An 18,241-nucleotide genomic window follows, 5' to 3' on the forward strand; every position below is an offset into this window, starting at 1 on the left:
CCAGACTGTTTGTGTCCATGGATCATGCATATATGCACATAAGTTTTTTGGTTAAGCCCTTTTATTGAGTAGATTAAATAAATGAAATTGAGTTAATACTGATATTTCCAATTGTATGTATCAAAATTAAGAATAGTACTTTTTCACGTCTTCCTAATTTTATAATTGAATCTCTTTTAAACTGAAAGATGATGGCTCTAGTAACATTAATATTATCATTATACTTAATTTTCCTAGAATTTATATAAAATGATTTCAAGTAAAAATCCCACAATTAGTAAAAATAATAAAAGTCCTGAAAGTGCAGTTATTTAAAAAATATTTGTCTTTATTGATTTCAGAGAGAGGAAAGGAGAAGGAGAGATAGAAACATCAATGATGAGAGAGGGCCATTGACTGGCTGCCTCCTGCAGGCCCCCTGCTGGGGATGGAGCCATGACCTGGGCATGTGCCCTGATCAGGAATCAAGCCGGAATCTCCTGTATCATAGGTCGATGCTCAACCACTAAGCCATGCCAGCTGGGCCAAATGTTATTTTTAAGCTTAGAATACATCCAACTAAGTCCATGCAAAGTACTGTATACAAAAACTCTTGATATAATTCAGTGTTTATTTTATGTATAAATAAGTACGTTTCCATTTTTTCTTACTTCTGAGATTTTGCTTCCTCTCCAGTTTTAATTTAATGTTATATGATGTTATTTTTAACATATAGAATTGTATGTGTTTTAAAAGTCAAAATTATATGAACAGCTATAATATACTCTCTATCCCATTTTAGTTGTTTATTCTGAATCATTGACTTTTTGATCCATATGTACTAGTTCATATGTACAACTGAAGCTTAGCTATATTTTATTTAAATTGTATTGTGTTCAAATTTCTTTCACTTCATTGCCTTCTGTGCAATTCCTTTGCTCAAAAGTTTTGATTTTCACTTACTTTAGGAGTTTTATTACTGAGAGAAAAGTTTTTCAGGCACAAAACTGTCTTGATAAATTTTTAGAATGATGATACATTGTGTTTACATTTTAGTTGAAAATTTAAAAGATGTTTTGGTCTATTGCATTAGTTTAACTTTTACTTCCCAGAGAACAATTGATGGCACTTTTTTCATTAATGACACAGGTACTAGGTCTTATTTTTAAACTATTTAAAAATGCATGTAGATAAAACTGAATAAATTTAAAGTTAAGCATTAACCAAATTTTAGTGCAAATAATGAGATTTGACAAAAATTGTGAAGGTGATATTTAAATGACTAAAATGTAAAAAATATTGGTGGACTGAATATATACTCTTAACTGGACCACATTTTCAACAGATGTGTGATGAAATCACTCTCTTTATTCCTATTCATTTGTGTTGCCCTATTTCTTACCTTGGTTATGGACATTACTATCTCTCCAGTCTAACAGTGATTCTCCTCTGCCCCTTCCCATCATTATTCTCTATTCATTGTGCTAATAAGTTTTAATTTGATCTCTTTCCATAACTATGTTATTATATTTGATCTCCCTCCGTATTTATGATATATCTATATTGTCACTCAAAAAATGCACAAGTATTTTTTATATGCAGTTCCATTGTCATTTCTATATCCTCAGTTCAACCCACTAGTTTGTTTTAAACTGATTATTATAAACCTTCTGTCTCGTTGCTCTCTAACTCACGTTGTGCGCCTAAGCAACCTTCACACTGTCCCCAGAGCTATCATTCTAAAACACAATTCTGATTGCATAACTTTTTAGATTTAAAAGTCTTTATTAATTTTTCATTGTCTGTAAAGCAGAACCCAAACTCAGTCTGGCAAATGACGTCCTTTATGTTCTATCTCCAAACTAAATGGCCAAAGTGACCACCCTCTCTACACGAGGCTTTGTAATCATAGTCTATCTTTAAAAAAATTGATACCTCTAACATAATTGCCTTTTTATCCTGCTTTATCTATTGGATTCTGGCTTCCCCTTTAAGATGTAACTCCCTTGTTATCCCTTCTATAAAACCTTCCCAAATTTCCGAAAGCGTATTTCATTATTCATTGCTCTACAATACCAGTTAATTCTTTGTCCTATTATAGAACATCCTGCATCGTATTGTGTGATTCATGCGTATTTCTCTTTTTATTAGTGTAGACCATGAGAGGCTGTGCAGTATATAGTTTCAGATCTAAGGTGCCGTGGTCAAGCAGGCCTGTGTTAACATCCTAGAATAAGTGGATTCCTGGTAAATGTCAGATGAATGGATGAATGAATGATTAAAATGAACTGAGAACCATCCCATGTATCAGTGTATTCTTTATCCTAAGAAATTCTTCCCATTTCATAAGACCAGTGCATTCTTTGAAGATCTTATTCCCTTTTATTTTTTCAAAAATTGAATCTCGCTTAGTGTATTGAGATGAAAAATGAATTTAGGAAGATGCTATGCAAATGTACATTTCATACTCTGGTAAAATATTAATTTTAATTGAGTAGGCTCAAGTAGAAAATAGATAGTCCCTTCCACTTCCTTGCCTCTGACCTCAAGGGGCACATCCCTGCTATCTGGTAGGCTTATATTTAGTCATGCCTTTTAAAGATTTTTATGACATCATTAAAATTATTATTGTGCATCATCTAATTATGTCATTAACACATACAAATTATATGATTAGAGCTATTTACATTAAACATGCAATTAGATCAAATTATGCTAATAGTCCAAATGCAAGATAATTGACTAAAATTAATTTTAAAAGTAGAGAAATTAACTCAGATAAACCACATTCAAATATCACTACATATTTAGAAATAAGCAAGTAAATATTCCTGTTTTATCTGTACTAGCTCAGGCTCTAATCAACTTCTCTTCCTGCCTGTTTCCCTCTCCAATCCAAACTCCATGTATAGCAGTTACTCATCGAAATTACAGATCTAGCACATTACTTCTCTGCTTAAAATCTTCATTTGCATCTTTTCCTTGTTGGAAACAATCCTTACTTCTACTCCTTAAGAGTGGGTTGACCTTAACTTGCATTAAGTCTTCCGAGTCTTTCTAGTGAATTACTGAAACTGACGGTGGTTTGGGGAAACCCCTGAACATGTAGTTGGTGTTAGAAGTGAGTGTGGTATTGTGTGGACTCTTCCCTCAAACTTTGTAGTTAGAACTTAACTCCCTGGAGTCAAAAGTCTTGGGCAGTCTGGAGAATTGTGCCCTTAACCTTGAGTTTTGCTAACTCTGTGTAGCAACTTTTGCTCAACTATTTGCAATAATTTCAATGAATGCAATTTATTCCTCAGAATACTATTTTGGCTTCTTCTTGTAGGTTTGTTTTAATATTTAGAACTACCATTGTAATTCTTTTAAAAGTAGTTTGCAACTCCCATTTCATTTCTTCTTTAAATCCAAGAATAATTTTCAATGTGCTTTATCATATCCAGGTTAAAGACTTGAACTTCCATTTGCTTGTTAGTTTCAAATTTTGCTAAACTGAGTAAGGCCTATATCAATGTTCTTTGTCTTTAATTTGTATTTTAATTATGCTGTACCTAGGAATAGATTTCTTTGAGTTGATCCTGTTAAGAGTTTACTCAATTTCTTGAATTTGGGTGTGTCTTTTGCCAAGCGTCGAAGTTTTCAGCAATTATTTTAATATTTTTCTAGCTTTTCACTCTTTCTTCTGTCTTCTTGGACTCTCTGTTGAAACAAATGTTAGACCTTTCGTTCTGGAACAGGACCTGAAATTCTGTTCATTTTTCAATATTTTTTCTTCTAATACTCAGATTGGGTAATTTTTATTGATATATCTCAAGCTCATTGAATCCTTCCTTCATCACCTCCATTGTATTCCTAAGTCCATTTAATAAGTTTTTATTTATGTTTCCTAACCCTAAAATTTTCATTTTGTTCCCCTTTATGTCTCTTATTTCTTTGCTGATACTATTTTAACTTATTGAATGTTTGTGACTGCTCATTTGTCATTTTTATAATTACTACTTTAAAAATATTGTTATATAATTTCAGCATTTATATCATCTCATTTTTGTGAACTGTTGATATTCCTTTTCATTACAAATTTAGATTTTCATTCCAAGTAATTTTGGATTATATCCTGGCCATTCCGAACATTATGTTATGAGCCACTGGGCCTTGCATAAGTCTGATAGATAATGTCAATAATTATTTTTGTGTTGATGGGCAATCAACCTGTAGGTTATGATGTTTTGACAGGCAATTCAATTCAAGCTGCACATTCTAACCCACCTTCTCTGGGCTGCAGTGTCTATGTCAGTTCTGTTTTAATAGATTTTGCACTGCTATTCAGATTTGTCCTATGTGTCCACCACTCAGTGGTTCATCTGATACCTGCATAAAGTTTGTACATTAGCTCAGTCTTAAAGTCTTTGTTATATAAATTAGGTTCGAGTTCAAGAATGCATAAATTGGGGTAAGCCCAGGAGTTCATCAACAAGTTTATGGGTCAATCTCTTGAGTCCTTTGCTTTCTGCAATCATTCTGGTAATTTCTGGTTCTCTGACATATCATTTTACCCCCCTGAAATTCCTCTGGCTAGAAACCATTTACTCCCACAATTGTGTCATGCCCAGGGTCCAATGGCAGGAGAGCAGAGCACAATAAACAAACAAATAGCAATGAGTTTTCGCCTGCCCTCTTGGAACTGCAGCTTCATCACAATACACGAAGGTTCCACACCCTCAAGAGTTTGGGGTCCTGTAGAATCACAGTGGCACTACTCTTACTGCTGTCACAGCTGCCATCATAAAATTGCTTTGGGGCTAGGGAGCAATATGATAGAGGAAAACAAACGAAAGAGAAACAAAACAAGATTTTCCTCTATTTTCTCTGAGCATAGGAGTTCTCTTTCGCGCTCGTAGAGCCAGAACAAAAGGTTTTCTCCTAAGGTTCTCTCTGTCTCTACCACAGTTCTCATTTCCATATATCTGAGTATGTTAAGAAAAATGACAAATTCAACACTGGTTCAGTAGCACATCGAATTCTAGTATCATTCCTCAATCTACCTATTTGTGATTATTTTTAAGAGTTTTCAAATGACAATCAATCAACCAATTAACAAACTAGTAGATTTTAAATAGCACCTAAATACAGAAACTGTGATTGAGAAATCCTGGTGGAATCCTGTTGTATGTAAGTGAATTATTTCTAAGAGAAAATAAACTTCCAAAATTGACTAAAGAATAAATATGAAATCCAATTATCTATAACTTCTTAAGATTTTAATCTATAGTTTTAAAAAATCTACCCCTGAAAAGCACAAGAATTTAAAGACTATAAGTATTATCAAAACTTCAATAAACTTTCCAGAATCTAGGCAGAATCTGAGGACTCCTAAACTTTATTAGACTGATCTTACTTTAATACAAAAATAGGACAAGCAAGAATGAAAGATACAAAATGTAACCCAAATTCACTTGTGCCATAGTTGTAAAAATCTCAAATAAATGTTAGCAAATGAAATCAAAGATATATACATAAAGATATCATGACCAAATTTAGACTTTGAAAATTTAATAATGTAACTCATATATTTAATAGATTAAAGGAGAAAATCCATTTAATTCTTTTAAAAATGCACGAAAGCATCAATCACTACTAATGAAATATCTTTGGAAAAATAAGAATAAAAAGGAACTTCTTTAGCTTAATAATTGTCATCTACTCAAGACCTATTGCAAACATCATATTTTAGTGTAATATGCTTGAAATATATATTTTAAAGTAAAAACATGTAAATTAGCCATATTGTGCTACACACATCTCATTGATTTATTACTAGCTTTCATAATGAAATACTATGTTTACATTAAGAAACTTTTACAATTTACTCTAAGAGGTTTCCTTTCGTATTTTCGAGTTTTAGACAAATTCCCTAGTTTTTATATGGAAATTAATTTTTGATTGATCTAAAGAATAGCTTTCTATAACTCTGTCCATGTGGTTTTTATAAAACTGCATGGAGCTCTATGTTATTTAATGAGGCATTTCTCTTCATCAATCTGAGAAGCTCTGAAATGTTTTCATGCTGTGCACAAAGATGAGAATTTATAGAATATGCTTGACTATAAAAATTCTCTATTTTCATCTATATATAAATTAATAGATTTGGAAAGTTGATGATCTACTTAGTGTTTCGCTCACATCTTGCTCATAAGGATTTAGATGAGTTATTGAAAATAAGTATTCACATACTATTAAGCTTGAAAAATTATTCTAATTACATAGATTTCTTTTCTCCTTCACCACCCCAAAGAAGGAAAAAAACAAAAAATAAACAAATCTACTATGATGAGTTTGAGGTTTGAATTGTACACAGATTTTAGTGGTTTGATTTTAAGTATCTTCCCCATGGATTTTATCTGCAAGAGGGAAAACATGTTAGCAGGAAAATAGGAAGCAATGTAGCTAGAGATTTCACGATCTCATACAACGAAAAAGAAAAAGACACCTACGTCTGACAAATACACAGTTTTAGACAATACAACTAATTCAGCTGTGTAGCAATCACCAGCATATTTATTCCCTTTGTTTCACTTCCTTTTTACTTGCTGAATAAATTTATTTTACCATACCTTTAGCTTACTTAGTTCCTTATAGCCATATAATAAAGGGGAGAGAGCAGAGTCTAAGACAGACAAAGCGGCATCCTTTCAAATGTTGGCCCTTTTATATCTGACCCAAACGATTTCACGAAGCATCTCTGTAAAGAGCTGGGTAGGGGTGCAGTGGGGGGCTGGTGTCTGTAGATCACCATTACATTTTTAAATTTTCCTATAGCCAGAGAAGCGAAATAAAGTTAGACTTTCCCTATGCATAACTTAAGTCTATTCTTTATGAAACAATTAGAACACAAAGGCACATTATATTTTGGATATACAGAAATAGCAAACAGACAGTGGGTTTTTTTAATAGCATCCATTTTGTTAAATTTCTATACTGTGTCTTAATCCGAGGCAATGAGGTTACAAGCCTTAATAGTCAGTTAAGCCAAGAATGCTGGTTGTGGTCAAACGATTCACTCATCATCATTAGAGCACATACGGGGGAATTTGGTCATTGTGTTCCCAGCTGGCAGCCTTTACTAACATCTGGGTTATTAACATCAGAATCAGCAATCTAGGGAATTGTTCCTTCTAACACATCCAGCTAATCCCGGGCCCAAATTAGTTCCCTTTCGAACCCACCTGCAGTAAAATCCAGCATCGAGCGGATTACCCTTGCATAGAATTCTCTGAATTAAATGTAAGCATATGGTAGAAGGAAATATTCCAGAAAAATTCAGGCCTGACTTTCTATCTATAGACAGCTTTCAGAATCTCAGTATCATGTTCTTGGAAAGTGAAAATCAAGACACTGACGTTCACTTAGTGAGAAAGTTCAATGACGATTCTGAGATTCTGACAGCTACTTAAACGATTTCAAAGAAGGGATTCCTCCTCCCCACCCACCCCCCGTCTTATTTGAAACTGAGAACCATAAGTTTTCTTCCTGTAAACATTTCAACAGTTTTGAAGCTGTTTGCTGATCTGGAATGCACGCATAGCAGGTTTGAAAGGCAGCTCTGCTGCTGTTTGAGCTGCTTGTTCCGGAAGACAGATACAGCCTGTTCCTTATCCAGTTTAAGGAAATTTTTACAATATAGTGAAAGGAACCTAAAGCCTCTTTTAATTATATACCAGTTATCTTATTGTATTTACAAGCCATTAAGGTAGTTTAATGCTGGAACATTTAAAAATTAGATTTCTTTTGTTGTTCAGTTTATTTTGTTCGTTAGATTCCACATATAAATGAAATCATATGGTATTTGTATTTCTCTGACTGGCTTATTTCACTTAGCATAATACTCTCCAGTTCCATCCATGCTGTCCTAAAGGGTAAGAGATCCTTCTTTTTTATAGCTACATAGTATTCCATGGTGTAAATGTCCCACAGCTTTTTTATCCACTCATCTACTGATGGGCACTTGGGCTGTTTCCAGATCTTGGCTATTGTAAATAGTGCTGCTATCAACATAGGGGTGCATATATACTCTTGAATTGGTGTTTTGGGCTTCTTAGGATATATTCCCAGAAGTGGAATCACTGGGTCAAAAGGCAGTTCCATTTTTAAATTTTGGAGGAACCTCCATACTGTTTTCCACAGTGACTGCCCCAGTCTGCATTCCCACCAACAGTGCATGAGGGTCCCCTTTCTCCACACCGTCGCCGGCACTTCTTGTTTGTTGATTTGTTGATGGAGCCATTCTGACAGGTGTGAGGTGATATCTCATTGTGGTTTTAATTTGCATCTCTCTGATGATTAGTGACTTTGAGCATCCTTCCATATGTCTCTTGGCCATCCTTATGTCCTCTTTGGAGAAGTGTCTATTCAAATCCTTTGCCCATTTTTAAATTGGATTGTTTGCCTTCTTCGTGTTAAGTTGCATACGTTCTTTATATTTTTTGGATATTGACCCCTTATCAGATATATCATTGGCAAATATGTTCTCCCATATAGTCGGTTCCCTTTTCACTTTGTTGATGGTTGTTTTTGCTGTGCAGAAGCTTTTTAATTTGATGTAGTGCTATTTGCTTACTTTTTCCTTAGTTTTCCTTGTCCTAGCGGATATATCGACAAAAATATTGCTCCAAGAGATGGCTGAGATTTTACTGTCTATGTTTTCTTCTAGGATTTTTATGATTTAATGACTTACACGTAAGTCATTCAGCTTGGTGTCTCCTCTTCCTGGAAGCTTTTCCTGAATGTCCCCCCTTCCCCTCACTTGCTCAGTGCTCCAAAAATACCTTGTGTATCTCTATCTCTACATTTCATCTTGCTGTAAAATGATCTGATTGTGTTTATCTTCTCAAATAGACTTAATGGCAGTGACTATATTTCACTTATTTGTATCTCCCATGCTTAACACAATGCCTAGTGACAAGAGAAAATTTCTGAGATGTCTTAAATTAAATTACAGCAGGCCAAGGAATGGAAGGAGAGGCAAGAGAGTTTAAACAATTACCAACTCCAGACTGCTTGCATTTCTGATTATATTTTGAAACTTTGAATTAACTTCCAGGTGGCTATTTCCACAATTACCTAGAAAAAATAACCTAATAGCAGCCACCAGGCGCCACCACATCTTGCTGAAGCATGAACTCTCCAGACCGTTGCCCACAACCAACTGGAAAGAGCAAATACTTCTCCCTTATGGACTCTGCACCTATCCTAGAAGCAGCCTCACTTCTCCTTCTCCCCCTTTATCTGCAGCCAATGTAAATCCTTTCAAAACAACTTGGATCTCCCTTCCCCAAACTCAACGCCTAAAGGTGCCCGTCAACTCCAGGATGGCAGACGTTTTGTCTTCTCCATCTAGCGCTGCTGCTGGTGGTTTAGACGTCACGCCTCAGGATCTGGTCGTTTTTCTGGCCAGCATATAGCTCAATAAACCCTTTTTTTCAGATAAGCTTTTCCCATGACGCTATATGTTTAACTCAGTAAATGTTACTTTAATGCATAAAGTAAATTTCTTAAATTAGTGTCAATTTTTTAAAAATGAATATAGTGATAAACTTGTAAGCTAGTGGTGGGGTTGAAAATTGGTTTATGTTTCTAAAAAAGCTGTTTGGCAGTACTTAAGAACTGTGTTTAAAATACATACAATTTTAAATGGTAATTCTTTCTTAAGAAATTTATCTTACAAAAATAATAAACAGTGTTCCTAAATTTCTTTTCTACAAAGTTGCTCATTGCAGTAGGAGAAATTGAAAAGCACCTAACATGAAATAAAATTAGTTAAGGAAATTACAGTATATTTATATTGTGGAATTCTAGACAATCATTAGAAAGTTACTCCAAGTGAATATTTGTTTATATGGAAATAGGATCAAGAAAAATTCTTAAGCAAGTAAAGTATTAAACACTAAACACAGCATAATTGTGTTCCCATGACTGTGTTGTATGACATGTATATATAGGCATGCATACATATGTTATATAAGTGTGTATCTATGTATGTATACATGTGTGTGGGTATGTATACTTATACATACACTTTTTCACTAAAAAAAAAGATATTCAACATGTTAGCAATAATTGCCCTTGAGTGGTGGAATCATAGATGTTTAATTCAATCTTTCAGCTTACAAAATTTTCTCTAATGGAATTAAATTCTGATATCAAAATAAAGTCACTTAATTTTTCTTACAACTACTTTTGTAATTCTTTTATGTTTTATATATATTTATTTATTTATTGAGTTCAGAGAGAGGAAAGGAGAGAGAAATAGAAACATCAATGATGAGAAATAATCATTGATTGGCTGCCTCCTGCACACCCCACATTGGGGATCAAGCCCCCAGCCCAGGCATGTGCCCTGACAGGGAACCTAACCATGACCTCCTGGTTCATAACTCTATGATCAACCACTGAGCCATGCCAGCCAGAGTTGTGCTTCTTTTAGGCCTAGTTAAATGCTCTTCTTCCATCCTCCAAAGGCACTTTATTCGCTTATCCTATCAGTATAAATGTATGTTTCCTTGACTGATTCCACCACCAGAACTGAGCCTCTGAAGAGTAAGGGCTGTGATAAAATTGTCTCCGCATTGCCTGGTATTAGCATAGTGCCTGACTCATAATGTCACTAAATCATATTTTTTAGAATAAATGAATGGATAAATTATCAATCAAAGATTCACCAAATGCATAAAAAGACCAAATGCAACTAAAATTGTTCTATTTAAATCTGATTATCAAAAACTACTTTAAATTAAGCTAAATGGCAGAGGTATTTAATGCATTTCTATCTTTTAAATTAAAATAGCTCCTCCAGAACCATAAATACACTGAGCCTTCAGTTAGTACTGATTGAGATAATTCTATGAAAGGCATGAGTTAGGCCAGTAAATGACACAGACTCTTAATTCAGAACATGTTTCTATATGATAGCTAAAGTTTCAAGTGAATCTGTTAGGTGGCAATTCTATTCAGAGAGGAGAATTGGGGTTAAGCTTTTACATATTTATTTTTTACATATCAGTCTAAATTAAGAAAATCTATCATATATTATAACTTAAAGTATATTTAAATTTTATTTTAGCATCATAACACAAACCACAGAACATCTGTCCATGCTTAAAATTAATAATAATAAATGCTAATTAGATGTCTTATAGTTATTTATACATATTGAAAATAGAATAACATATTTTTTCATTGTTTTTAATACCCAATGCTGCCAAATATAATAATAATTACAGCAAATATTTGCTCTCTTCATCAGTTGGTTTGACTAGGACTATTGTTAACTAATTTACATATGTAATCATTTTAATAACTGTGTGGGTAGTTATTATATTTTGAATATTTTACAGATGAGAAAACTGTGATATAAGAAGTATTATTCCTCCAGGGTAATAACAACTTGTATTTTATGAAACAAAGGCTGTCTGGTATCAGAATCTGTGCTTTTCAATGCAATGCCAAAGTGAGAAAAATTATCATATACCAAAAAAAAAATTCCACTTCATGGAAAATATTTAATCTTGTATGCTACATATTAACTAGAAAATTTTACACACTTAGAAATTAATTCTCTATATTTAAAAATTATTTATGTGTTGAAATGACTGCTAGACATCTACACTTCTAAAAGATAATAATAAAGATAAATAAACGGATGTCTGAAAGGTGCTTTTTATTTCTTGTGATAAAGCAAGATATAAAACATGAAAGGTATAATATTAAAATACTTATTTCAATACTAGAACCATAGGTAAATGTTTAAGTAGATATTTTTCTAGATATCAAAGATAATGCATACCCTAAATAAAATAAATATATATCTATTAAGTATTTTATAATTTTTTCAAATCCTCATACTATTATACTCAGAGAATTTCGGTCCACCAGATATGGTCTCTGGAAAAGAAAAACAATAACTATCACCAGATATTTATAAAATGAGATAAAATGCACCTTGAGGAGTCTATAATACAGAGCCAAGATCAAAGATACTTTATTGGAATAGCAAAACAATCTGTAACCAAGAAATTTTCACATCTTCAAAGAAAGATGGAAAAAAAAAAATCACAGGAACTAGAAATGGAGCTGTATCCATAGTACCAGACCATAGAACCTTAATATTGTTCATACTCAGCATCAGATAATAAACTTAAAAAATCCCAGCAGCTTTCTTCTTTAGGTTCTGAGAAATATAATAGTAGTCTCTGTCTAAAATCTTGAAAAAAAAAAGCCATGTATTTGTTGGTAATACTTTTATTTATCTTTATTGTTGAAGGTATTACAGATGTCCCTCATTTTCCCCCCACTGCCCCGTCCACCAGCTTCCCACCCCACCCCAGGCCTTCCCCACACTATGGTCTGTGCCATGAATTATGCATGTATGCATATAAATTCTTTGGTTAGTCTCTGCCTGCCCCTCCTCCCTCCCTCCCTCTGTGATCCCTCAGTCTGTGCCAGGCCTCATTCCTGGATATCATGAGTCTTTAGGTGAATCTCAAAGAACTGATAATTGCCTTTCTCGTTTGAGTGAGTACAGGTCCCCATACCAGATGGGAAAGGGGACTATGACAGGCAGTGATGTCTATCAGAATTTACTTCTGAAAAGGCTGCAAGCCAATTCAAATTTGATTTCACCTATTGCAATATGCATTGGCACCTGTAATCTGATGAACAATTCCAGAAACCTAAAACCAGCTCCCTTTCACAAATAAATAGATTTCAGATATTTTAAGAAAATTGTTGTTTTCAACCCTAAGCATTTTCACATTTAAACACATTCACTAGGGCCTTTTTAAAATAAGAGCAATGAGCTTAAGATCCTTAAACTAGAGAAACTGTTGAATTAAATATGCTACATCATTATAATAAAAAAAAAATGCTGCCTATAAAAATCTGTCTAAAATAATTTTAATGGCATGGCAAGATGCTTATAAAATAAATTCCAAATGAAATGTCATGTAATTTCTTAGATGTTTCCAATTTCATCATTGGAACTAGGAGTTAGCCTTGACACTATGGTATCCAGTTACCTTTCCCAGTTATCTCTAAATAACATATAAAATCCCCTAGAAGATTAATTATATCACCATAAAGGATAAAAAAGAGGGACTGAGATGTGAATTCTAGATATTCAGTTAGTAAATTTACAAAATTCCTAAATCTTGCACACCTGCCTCCCAGTGGGCACTGTTTGAATGCAGGCCTCAGCTAAATTACAAATTCTCACGTTATGGACTTCCAATTTTGCTAATAAATGCAGAAATTTAAAAAAAAATTATATTTATGAATACTTTAACTATTAAATACATGAAAAATATCCCTCAAAGCCTCCTCAAGGTCTAGAGGAAATTTTATTTCCTTTAGTTTTTTCTCTGCACAATTTCTGATGGAAAATAAATACGTATCAATATACACCAAATACCATACTGGAAGAGGCCTACCAACGTCGGATAAATTTACCATTCATCATCGAGTCCTTCTCTGAGCTTAGCAAGCCGGACAGTTGATTTTGCAAGTGTTTCGAAGCAGACGCTGACTCATGTTCATAAAGTTCCCAAGAAACCAATGTTTCAAAGAGGTGTCCATGCATTTGTTGCAAGCGTAGTAAAGGCGCCAGATGGACTGAATATTTGCGGTTAGTCTGCTTAGTGGTTCTTTCTCTCTGAAGACAAGTTAAGTAGGAGCCTTATCGATTATAAGGTGGCTTGGTGAGCTTGAAACAAGCATCAGAACAAAGACAGTAGCTCTCTGATTTGCATGTACAATGACCCCAGTTCAGCTGGTCCAGAGAGCCTGGTGCCTCCCTCTCACTAAGAGGATGCAGCTGAGACGAAGATCTGAGTTCAAGGCTTTGACTTGATCTAGTGCTTAGAAGGATAGACATAACCAAAATGTTTTTTGAGGCTCTTTCCCCCCTTATTTTTCCTTACTAATCAACCATCTCCCAACTAACACTCACCTACACATTTTTTGGAAAACTTTCCTCAGATATGTTAATATCACCAGTCCACTCAATATATTTCTTTTGTAGCCATTAAGATTTTTGTTGTTGTTTTGTTTGCTTGTTTTCTCTTCCAACTCATTTCTCAGAAGACAAGTTATTGGCCTGCCCACAAGATACACTAGTATTCTGTATTTTGTGAATTTTTATCAGGAAGAATATAGTACATTGATAATCAGAAAAAAATATGTTTTAGACAAAAAAATATTTTCAAAGGGAATCTGACCTAATTAAAAATTTACAACAATAACATGCAGTTTCTGAAGTTGAGGAATAAGCTACTTTATATAAAAATTTTCTCCAATTCAACATTTGGAATTATCCCTCTGTTGCTGTGAATATTACGCCCCCCTTAAGACAGCCTAAATTTATGTCACTTTTGTGTCTATGTGTTCTGCCATTTCACTCATTCTCATTAGTAAGATCATTTATTCTTTCAGCCTTCACATTTTTCTTAATTATTTCAGATTAATCTACCACAGCATTCATATCTCATTATTTCTTCTTTTCCTTTTAGAGCTGAATTCTGTGTCAATACAACAGGATTTTTAGCTGAGGACTGAACCACAATTAGGCACTGATGCAATTGCACTATGTTCAAAACGACTTGCCCGCAGAAGCCAGGTGAGCCCCATTCATCCTGAAGCCTGATTCTCAGTGCTGCTGTGCCAGTGGTGCCCCCTCTGCTGACTGCCAAAGCCTGTTGTCACCTAGTATTTTAGACAGAGCTTACAGCTCAGATGAAGGGAGAGGTGCGTAACAATTATATTACAATTGGACCTCAGAGATATCTAATTACCCTTTTCATTTGAGAATTTCAAAAGAACCTACTAACTGTGGTTAATGAAGCCTCAGAGTTCCTCAGGAAGATCTGAACTTGGACCGTATGCCTTTGAATGCTATTGGTGGGTAAGAATCAGGTTTCACTTTATCTCTTTCACTTCAGTCTAGCGTTGCATCATGTTGATAAGTCAGCTCGGCGGGAGCATTTAAGAAAATAAATCACGAAACCAGTGTCTGAATATAACCAGAGAGGACTGGTTATAAGTATTTGGGATCAAGGGCAAGACTACTAAAATATTACATCAGACTAACTTTGTTCCTCTCCCTTCAACATGAAACTGTCTTCCTGCTTTGACCACTGCCACTTTGAGAAGATAAGAGATGATATCAAGTGCCAACAAAGGCCGTTCACTTTTTCCCGTCTAACTCAATTATTAAATGACCCATTATAAGATTGCCTTTTATTCTCTTGCAGCAGGTGTTTCAGACCCAGATAATGAGCCTCATGGTGCAGGCATTGCATCTTTAATTCCAGTTAATAGCTGGACTCCCACCCAGTTGGGCAGAAGGGTGAATATGGCAATTGACTAGTGACTCAGGGGGAGGAAGGGAATTGGTGAGTCACCCATAGTTTGATGCTGAGCTTCTTATAGCCAGCAGACTATTTCCACAGTCAACTGAAGTGTTCTCCTGCTGGTGTTGCAGTGGCAATGCAATTAGTAAAAGGAAGTTTTTGACTACTTATGTACAGTGCCAAAATATTTGAATGGGAAGAAAAGCATTCAACCATTCTTAACTTTTGGTCTTCTATGGAAAAAGTATCCAGATAAAAAAAATTGTTTCATACTTCATCTAAGTGTGGAGACATTGTAGGGCAATTCTTTTCTAAACAAGAGGCCATCTGTAATCTTATTGGCCTGGGATGTTGAAATTTTAAAAGAAAAATTTTCTTAAAATATGTCAATATTAGATTTTTTAAAACTGCTAAATTAACAGGCTGATTCTGGCGATTTAAAAGTGCCTACAATATAATGGCCAGAAAACTCATCTGAGCTACCTCAATATATCTTTTGGATTATATATGATATATTATGAAGAAGAAAGGAAGAGGTGGAGGGGAAGGAGGGGAAGGAGCAGACGAAAGCGAAAGAAATAAAAAACTTCCTATCAGAAGCAGAGACAAAATAGCCAAACTTTCTGTGAGACTAAGTTGGAAAGAAATTTGCCCACAAGCAAACATTTAACAGCTAAATGGATGGTAGCTGAGGGGGAAAGTGAGAAGGCAAGACAGAGAGAGGAAAGACGAGATCAGGGTGAAGAGCTGGTTTTCATATTTCTTCCAAAAAAAAAAAAAAAGTATCACTTGTTCTTATCCTTAAACCTCCAAAATATTTTCAAAGTGTTTTTATGGAATTCTGACCTCTCTTGTTTTCTTTAGAACAGAAAATACAAGCTTAAAAAGGAGACTGGCAAACGACTCCCCCATTCCAAGGAATTTGAAAATTTTAAAAGTCAGATTTGGGGGGAAAAATAGATTGACACGAATGAAATCACTAAGTGTAACACATAAGGCTTATAGAGTGAGAAACATCAAAAGTTTAAAAATGTAGGCAGTAGATTGCTCTGATAAGACTTGACTTAATTCAAATGAAGAACATCTCTATGGTGAAAATCTAAAGTGAATCTCAGGCTTCTGTTAATACAAACGTTCTGCTTTGGAAAATCTTCTGCTTTGGAAAACATATATTTCAGAACTTTCTAATTTTGCTCTATTTCTTTTTATTTCTCTTCATAATGCTTCAAAAAATTATGAGTTATAATCAACATCGTATTCAATGGGAATTTTTGTATGGAAACACTGTGATTGTTAATATTAATGTTGTTTTAAATATTAGTTTTATTATTAAAAACTAAATATTTATTGAGAGCTAGATTACAAATAAAACTAATATTACTCAAGAGATGCTTATTTTAATATAGATAGCATGGTTCAGTTTACTTATTTTTATATAATAAATACATACTTTAAACTTTGATCCCTCCAACTTGTACCAGGGACACAGGAATAATAGTTAAATGGCACATACTAGGCATTAAATAAAATTGATTACATGACAACTGGTCCTTAGAATCTAAATATTTTCCTTTCCCTCAAATTGGTTTAATAAACTTTAACTTTGGGTTTTCTGCAATAATCAAGAAGTATTGCCAATCTATCTTAAAAACAAACGATTCTTAAAAAATAAATTAAAATTAAAAAAATTCTTCCTGCTTTTGTTCTCTGCTTCAACATTCTTTTATTATTTGTTTTGTTTTGTCTTTGCTTTTTTTTTTTTTTTTTTGAGACAGTGTGTACATTGTTACCAAGCCCACATCAACTGCCTGTTTTAAACACCCCTTATGCACCACTTCAATCCTCTAGTCTTCGCAGGGCCGCCACTGAAGCAACTATTCTGTCAAGACACGGACCAGCCTCACGTGGGGCCACGTGGCAGCATCTAGGTCGCAGCATGAACTTTTCAATTTTAGGCTCCTGATGACACGTGGACTAGGGACTCAGAAGGAACCATTTGCTAAAATGCCTCATGGTCAAGGGGGGCTGTACGGTAAATAAGCCTTTACTCCCCCAGGGTGATGGTGGGGAGACATCGTTCGCAAGGCTTCTCAGAAGGCTCCACAGTACAGAGAAGCCAGCTGCCCATAGCGATAGCCAGCTCTCTGCTTCCCCCTTGCCTAGGCCTCCCTCCTTGCTGTTTTTTGACTTAAAGAAATTAAATCTATCAATCCTTTCCTTAAGGGATTCTTCCTTCACTTTCATGTTTTAAAAGACCTTTAGCACCCTGAGTTGTTTTTTTAACTCTTTTTTTTTTTTTTTTTTGGTGGGAATTCTTTTGGCAAAAAAATAAAAATAAAAATAAAATTGCATGGTGTCAGGAGGATACTAGATTTATCAGGGGCATCACTTTGTATTTATGAATATCTACCTACTATGTGGTACACCTGAAACTAATATAATATTGAATATCAACTGTAACTGAAAAATTTTAAAAATAAATAAAATTGCATGTACATGGTTGCATATTCATAATTCAGAAAATCTATTTAAAAAAGGTGAATGGTATTTAAAAAAAATCTTCCTCAATGTTATAAGTATATGTGGCAAGAAAGAAAGAAACTGGGCATTTTATTTGCAGTCTCCTTTGTTTTAAAACAGCTTTCGCGTCTCTAGATCTTGATTCAGTTGCAACGTGTGCCACTTTCCGAGCAATCTGCCAGGATAGTGCCTGCCGGACGTCACCTCCCCTCACATCGCTGGGGGCCTCTTCGGGTTTGGTCCCTCGGAAGTTATCTCTCAGTGGGGTTCACGTTCCTTAGCTCTTTCTCCCCCCTTCCCAGCTCCCACATGACCTGTTGCTAGTTTCACGCTGAGCACATTTT

Source organism: Miniopterus natalensis, chromosome 10 (assembly GCF_054644295.1).
Source record: "Miniopterus natalensis isolate mMinNat1 chromosome 10, mMinNat1.hap1, whole genome shotgun sequence".
Classification (NCBI taxonomy): Eukaryota; Metazoa; Chordata; class Mammalia; order Chiroptera; family Miniopteridae; genus Miniopterus; species Miniopterus natalensis.